The sequence below is a fragment of the Lemur catta genome, chromosome 3, assembly GCF_020740605.2.
Source record: "Lemur catta isolate mLemCat1 chromosome 3, mLemCat1.pri, whole genome shotgun sequence".
Taxonomy (NCBI): domain Eukaryota; kingdom Metazoa; phylum Chordata; class Mammalia; order Primates; family Lemuridae; genus Lemur; species Lemur catta.
In genome coordinates, this window is record NC_059130.1 from 39,769,199 (window position 1) to 39,776,737 (window position 7,539).

At 46.9% G+C, this 7,539-nt stretch overlaps 1 pseudogene; it reads right to left on the reverse strand.

Moving 5' to 3' along the window:
* Nucleotides 1-490: 490 nt before the first annotated feature.
* LOC123634826 lies at nucleotides 491-1,260 on the reverse strand (annotated as a pseudogene).
* Nucleotides 1,261-7,539: the final 6,279 nt, after the last annotated feature.

Sequence of the window (7,539 nt, forward strand, 5' to 3'; positions counted from 1 at the left end):
CAGGGATAACTAGGAGAGTTCCCCATGGGGTAGGTCACAAGCACCCGGTGCCGGCGTCAGAAGAGGGCAGGGGTCCAAAATAAAGCCGCCCCAGCTGCTGTGGTTCTGAACTCACCTCCAAAGAGGTCGTCTCCGCCGGTGCGAGAAGTTCCCGGGTTTCGGCACCACTTGTCGCGCCGCGCTCGCCTGCAAGGACGACGCAACAAACTGGAGTTCTTCCAACAGCAGTTTAATGAGGCATCTAGTCTAGTTACATGGCGAGAGACCCCGAACAGGAAGGACCGTGGGCTTATATACCATTGCAGGTAGTCGTGGCGGGAAGTGATTGGTAGAGGGCCCTGACAAGGCTCCCAGCAATGATTCTATTGGCTATGTGCTCACCCGTAATCAGAGACCGCTCCCAACAATTTCCATCTTGCTTAAGAGCCTGTGGAAGAACAGCTGACTTAGTTCCTACCCATTCAACGGCCTGAGCAGCGGGAGCGGCAGACTAGGCTTCCGTGGGGAACTGCCGAGTAGGCAGAGGCACCTGCACGCCTCAGACCATCTGCACCCCCTGGTTGGGGAGCAGTGCACTCAGGCGCTAGAGCAGTCCATTCTCCCTGAGATTCCTCCTCGGCCACAGCCTTTTCAGCAGCAGCCTGCTCTTCCTGTTCACTATCTTCAGGATCTCTGTAGAAGTAGAGATCAGGCATGACCTCCCACGGTGTTCACGGGAGATGGTGCCACGCATGCGCAGAACTTCCCGGGCCAGCATCCACATCAGACCCACTGAAGGAGCTCCCTTGTTGCAAGGCATGGTGAAGTGCACATAAAGCAGAGGAGAATCTGTGTTGCACAGAGCAATGGTAGGCAGGTTAACGTAAGACACCTCTGTGGGAGACCGGTGGTCAGCCCTGGGATCAGTAACCACCAGAAGACGTGGTCCCAGAACCTGGATCTGGTTAGTGAGGGCTCCGGGAGTCAGGCAGCCAGCAATAGGAATGGCTCCGACGGCAGCAGCAAACGTCAGCGCAGCTCCCTGGAGGATAGGACGCTGACATCAACAGGGTTTTCAATGGCAATAACGGCACAAACTGCCAGCAGGAGCTTCTCCCATGTCCTCTTAGGATTTACGAAGTAGATGCCATCACTTTTCCTTTTGTGATGTACTTACTGTTCCATTTGGAAGTCGAGGTTGATGCCACACAAGTGGGTTCCTGCTGCAAGGAATTTGAGAACATTCTCCTCCATTTGCAGGACATCAAGTGCTCTGGACATTGTGAAAATTTCCCTTTCAGTTACTACAAGAACCCAGAACAATGCTGCCTGCTGTGGGTGCATGTGGGCCTCTCTCTGGGTAGCAGGGAATAGCAGTTAGTTTTATTTTTTTATTCTTTTATTTTTAAGGTACAGCTGAATTTGCAACCTGCATCCCACTGTCAGGTTCTTGGGTGGCTACGCTCTGCAGCGCCAGCCAGTGGGAAGTTTGTATCCTCCCAGGTATATGATACCCAGGAAGGGGACTTTGCTGAATGCCAGGGGTAATGAGAACAGTGTCCTTGCTCAGGGGCAAGGATACTTGATCACTGGGGACTCACTGGATAGAAGGGAGAGGGGAAGGGTCTGAAATAAAGCAAGTCAGGGTTACTGGTCTTGCCCAAAGTCAGGAGGCAGCTCAGAAGGGTGGGAGAGAAGTTCCGCCCTCATTCATTCACCTGGCCACACCACCCTCCGCAGCCCAAGGAAGTGTTAAGGAAAATTTATAGGAGGCCATGGGTTTGGACTGAGCTCCGGCACTAGGCCCAAGAGACAACACCAAAATGGAGTCACTCATGCTGAAGTCCAAGGCCACCAAGCTGAAACTAACTTTATCTGACCTTCCAAGAAGTCAGGATAAACAGAGATAATAGCAAATCCCCAACAGGCCAGTTTTAGCCGGCATGATAATGAAGTTTCTTCTTCTTTAACCTTTACAAGGAAAGTAACTTTGGAACAACCAATCCATTTTTTGTTCCCTGTTTCTGCTTTCCTCAGCCCTTTTTTGTCTATAAAGCCAAACTCCTCTGCTCAACTCATTGGAACACTCATTCTATTTTATAGAACAAGGTGTTGCCTGATTCTAGAGTCACCAATGAAAGTCAGTTAAGATCTTTAAACTAAATTTGTTGTAATTTTGCCTTTTGCCGGTGTTTTCGGCAGAACCCCAACAGCACCTGCAATTGCTGCTGTGATACCTGCCTCCCTGCACCGCAGCAGCTGCGTCCCAGCCCAGGGCTGCCACTGTGATTCTCTGCAGAGTCTAGTGGGGACAAGAAACAAACAAAAACAAACAGCCGATCCTTCTGTAGCCGTTTCTAAGACGAGGCATCTAAATACAGCCTTTCCGGAGCAGGTCCGCTTGCAGGTGAGGGCCCTGCTCTGGGGGCAGTTGGGGGCTTAGGCTGAGCAGGACCATGGACTAAAGATGAACTCCCAGAGGGATATTTGGGGCTTCATTTTATTTCAAAACAGAAGCCAGTCTCAATGTGACTTTGTGGATAAAGAAAAAAAATCCTGAAAAACAGTCCCTACTTGGTTCACATCCCTACTTCACATCCCTACTTGGTTGACCACACTTTGGTGGGAGTGCTGATGCGGTGGTCAGCATTGGGCTTTATACTTACTTCCCTCCTTAACTAAAGGAGCATTCAGGGCACAGAACACTGACAAATAAGCATTGACAACTGTGGCTCTAGTGCTCGAGGGGATGTTGGACCTGGCTCAATCCTAGTTTGCCCAAAGGAAAAGAATGAGACAGGGAGTCGAGGGGTTGAGAGAAGAGCCTCTTAGATGTTAATAGACTAGGGCCACTTTAGTTTTTTGAGGTTTCTTACAGTTTAAAATAAAAGAAGCAATTTAAAAAATGAGAATCATAAAAATTGTGGAATATTTTAAATGTTGGCATTTTATAAATTAAAACTGTTTACAGAAGAAATGCAATGTAATGTATTTTAGTAGTCACAAAATCTAGAAAAATATTCATTCACAGCCATTCTCCACTACAGGCAGTGTTGTGTAATCACGGAGCTCAAGTTTAAGGTTGGACAATGAATGCCTTCTCCCTTCACTCCTGTACCTTTGGAACTGTATGAGTCATTTTATTTGGAGACTCGGTCCAAAGTCTAATTTGAGGCCTTGGGGAATGTAGAGGCCAGGTGGCTCTCCTGCCTTCTTTCTCTCTTCTGAGCTCTTTCGGAAACCAGCTTTGTGATCCTGACCGCTCATGTCCTCCTCAGGGTAGAGGACCTAACTTTGCATTTTTGGCAATCTTGAATTTGCTGTCTTGCTGAAGATCTGCTTGCTTAAAACACATAAAAAATCAAAATTGTTATTTCATGGTGGAGCCATCAGTGAATCAAATTTAGGGGCAAAGCAAAACTCCCATTCAGAGCAACCTCTTGGCGTTGTGGCAGCCACCTCCAGGACGGTCCCTGTGAGATCCACCTCCTGTGTGCACTGAATGTATTCTACAGGTAATAAGGCTGACCTTGTAACCAACAGGGTATTGTGCAAATGAGGAAGTGTGACTTCCAAGTGCAATGGTTTAGATGTTTGTCTCTTCCAAATCTCATGTTGAAATTTGATCCCCAGTGTTGCAGGTGGGGCCCAATGGGAGGTGTTTGGGCCATGGGGCAGATCCCTCATGAATGGCTTGGTGCTGTCCTCATGGTCATGAGTGGGTTCTCACTCTGTTAGTTTTCTCCAGAACTGAGTCTTAAAAAGTGCCGGGCACCTCCCCACTGCTCTATCTTGCTTCTTCTCTCGCCGCCATGTGATCTCTGTACACACCCACTCCCTTTTACCTTCTGCCGTGAGTGGAAGCAGCCTGAGGCTTTCACCAAATGCCCAGCCTTTCAGCCTGCAGAACTGTGAACCAAACAAACCATTTTCCTGTATTAATTGCCCAGTTTCAGGTATTGCTTTATAGCAACGCAAAACAGACTAAGACACAAGGCTATGTCAGAAAAGACATTGTGACTTCTGACTTATGTACGGGAGAAAAAGTAATCTCTTTTCCTCATCCATTGCAAAGTTCATGACTGAGGATCCTATGAAAAAAGATAGGTTAACAAGAGAAAAGCAAATAAATTTATTTTATATAAGTTTTATGTGACATGGGAGCCTTCAGAAATGAAGACCCAAAGAAGCAGGTAAACTTGTACTTTTTTTAATGCTAAGTTTGATGAAGAAGTGGATAGTTGTAAAGAAACATGACTGGAGGATAAAAAGCTATGCTCTAATGGCAATAAATTTGGGGGAACTTAGCAGGACCTATTTGTTCAGATTCTTCTTGGCATCTCAATGTCTTTGAGGATAAGGACGTTTCTTCCCTTTGGGTATGGAGAGGGGATGGGGGCCTTATGACCTATTTCAGAGAAGAAGGGCAGAGAATTCTATTATGGTTTGCTCCAGGGAAAAGGGGGAAGAGGAAAGTCAGAGAGACCTTCATATTTCTTCAGTTTTCTCAAATGCTAAGGTGTGTCCTAAACCCCATCACTTACTGTCTCTTGCATCATACACTCTGAGAGAAGCCAGCCACCATGTCCTGAGGACACTCAAGTAGCCCATGGAGAGGCCCCAGTGGGGAGGAACTGAGAGCTCCTACCAACAAGCAGCAGCCATGGTGAGTGAGCCACCTTGGAAGTGGACCTTCCATCCGCAGTCAAGCCTTCAGCTGACTGCAGTCCTAGCCAGCTTGGCTGGAACCTCACAAGAGACCCTGAACTAGAACCTCCAAGCTAAGCTGCTCCCAGAGTCCTGAAACTCAGAAACTGTGTGCAATAGTAAATGTACTGTTGTAAGCTGTTCAGTTTGGGAGCATTTGTTATGCAGCAATAAATGACTAATAATGCCATTTAACAGAACATACATAACAAATGGCTAACCTGGGTCTCCCAGGTTACTGCCTGTAGTCATTCTCCACCTTGTCCTCACCTGGCCTGGTATCTGAAATTCTTGCATTTGAAGGTCATTCTCTTCTGGACATCAATTTTCCAGTAGTGTCATCTTGAAAGGCAAATACCTCTGTATGTGCTTTATCCTAATCCTTAAACCGCAAGGAGCTAACCCTGGAATGGACATTAATTCATAACCAGTTGAGAGGAGAGTACTCCTTGGAGATAGGACTTGGGGGTAGAGGTGAGAACAAACTTTGGCTGTTGATTAGAAAATACCTGAGTATAGATTTAGAGTCAGGGAGCCCAGCTAGAGCTCTTGCTTCACCTATGATGTGATCATGGGTAGGCCGTGTAACCTCATGAACTTTAGTTTTCTCATCAGTACAATGAGACTAATGAAAGTAGCTAAATTATAGTACCCCCCACCTCATCCCCAGCCCTTGTGAGGATAAGCAATGATAAGACATATGAAAGCCTTTATAAGCCAGAAATATTTACACAAAAGTTAGCTTACTTAACAAAAAAGTCAGTTTCCTGGGGTGGGAATATGTGGGCTCTGCCTCCATTTATTAAGTGCCTTTTCTATGCCTTGTACTATTAATATCGGGGATATACAAATGAATGTTTTTTGTCCTCAAGGGGTTTGCAGTACTGGGATTGATAAATAAAAAAAAAAGGCAACTATTCTAAATGTAGAAAGTGCTAAGCACAGGGTAATTGACTCACTTCTTTATCAAACATTTATAGAGTGGCTTCCCCTGTGAGTCGATGTGCTGGATGCTGTTGAAACACCAAAAGGGCTCAGGAAGCTCAGGGAGAAGGCTGCCAGCAGGAGGCGTCACTGAGCTGAGTCAATAGAGCTTGGGGAGGAGAGAGTCCACTGGAGTTTGTGGCTAAAGGTCCTGCAGGCCTGGCTGACCCAGAACGCCGTTTAGCCAGTGTACACCAGGTCAGTAGTGTGCCTGATGTTCCGAGTGGCAGTGTCTGTCTGTCAACTCCCAATTCCTCTTCAGTGTGCTCTCAGCCCAGCCTTCCTGGCTCTGCACGCGCACGGGCCCCTGTGCACTGTGTGCTACTTAGAGAATACCAGCTAACTTAAATATTAGCCCAACTGATAATTAGGTTAATTAAGCTAATAATTAGGAGGATGGATTTATTGCACAGGAAGTCATCCAGGGTATGCCAAGGCCAATTAAAATTAAAATTAACTGCCATTTGGGGTTTCCCATATCTCTGACCCTGTTATTGGCTCAGACCATCCATCCTTGACCATGCACATTAAGGAAGCCCCTCTTCCTTCATGCTCACGTCTGCAGCTCAGAGCTCACAGCTGCGGAGAGGATGAAGAGAGAGCAGGTGTCCTTTGGGGTCACAAGCCTATTATCTGCCGCAGAGAAATGTCTCGTCTTCAAATGAGCAAAGTAAAAGATCAGCTGATTTCATTTCCTCATCAAGATGGATGATTTCCAAGTGTTGAAACTGAACTTGGTGGTTAAAATCCATTTCCTTGCAAAACCCAGGCCTGGCGGCATCTTAGCCCTCTGCTGCTGTACCTAGCCCTCAGCCACATGCGAGATGAGCTCCGTGCGAATGGGTATTTAATTTGATTTCCAGGATAATGTATCCTCCGGAGGTGCAGAATCCCCTAAGGGGATAAGATGGGCTTATTATTCACTGGGTAGAGTTATCCAGACACTCTCAAGTACAAGATGGAACAGAAACAAGCCACATAAATGGGTTTTAGGAGTCTATACTTTTGCCTAAATGAGAGACTCACTTCTTTGAAGGATCGCCCTTTTGGGCAGAAAGCCCATGGACTTTGTGTCACTCCTGCTGGTCTCTTAAAAAAAGTCTCTTCTGGCTATTGTCCTGGCTGACCGGCTGTGCTCCAAGTCATTTCAGCTTAGGACAATAAAAGGAATATGAATCTTCCTGCTGACGGGGAGGAAAGGAAAAGAAAGGACCTTAGCTTCTCTCTTTGGGTTGGTCCATCTCAGAGCTGCTGAGGTCATGGGTGCAGGTTGCATATCGACCTCACCCCAGCTCAGCTCTGGATCTCCCTCTCAGGCCCAGATCAGCTTGTCCTACTCTCCTCTGTCATCGTCAAAAGTCCAGGAACTCAGCTGCCGTCAACCGGCCACTCCAGCCCTGGGGTCCTCCCTTCCCTGGGGCTCATTGTGAAGGATAGTGCTTCCCTCACAGTTTCCTCCCTCCTTTTCACCCCCAGAATGACAACTGTCCAGGTCCCCTTTGCTGTAAGTCATTTGCTGCAACTCCTGAGCTGTGGCCCTCAGTTTTTATTCCTGAGCATGTGACTCAGCTGACCCCAAGACATTGGCTTTTTCACTGCTAAATGATTCAAAGATGCTTAGTAAGTCAAGTAAACAGAGCCTGGTGATTAATAAGCTGGAAGAGGTAACTGAAGGAGATTTCAAGGTTTCTGGCAATTGAGTACAATGGTAAATTTTTAGCTATAGGGGATCTAAGAAGGATGAAGACATTGTAGGGAAGTTTTTTTGGTGTGTGCTTGTTTTACAGACAGGTGTCACTCTGTCACTGAGGCTAGAGTGTAGTAGTGTCATCATAGCTCAGTGCAACCTCAAACTCCTGGGCTCAAGCG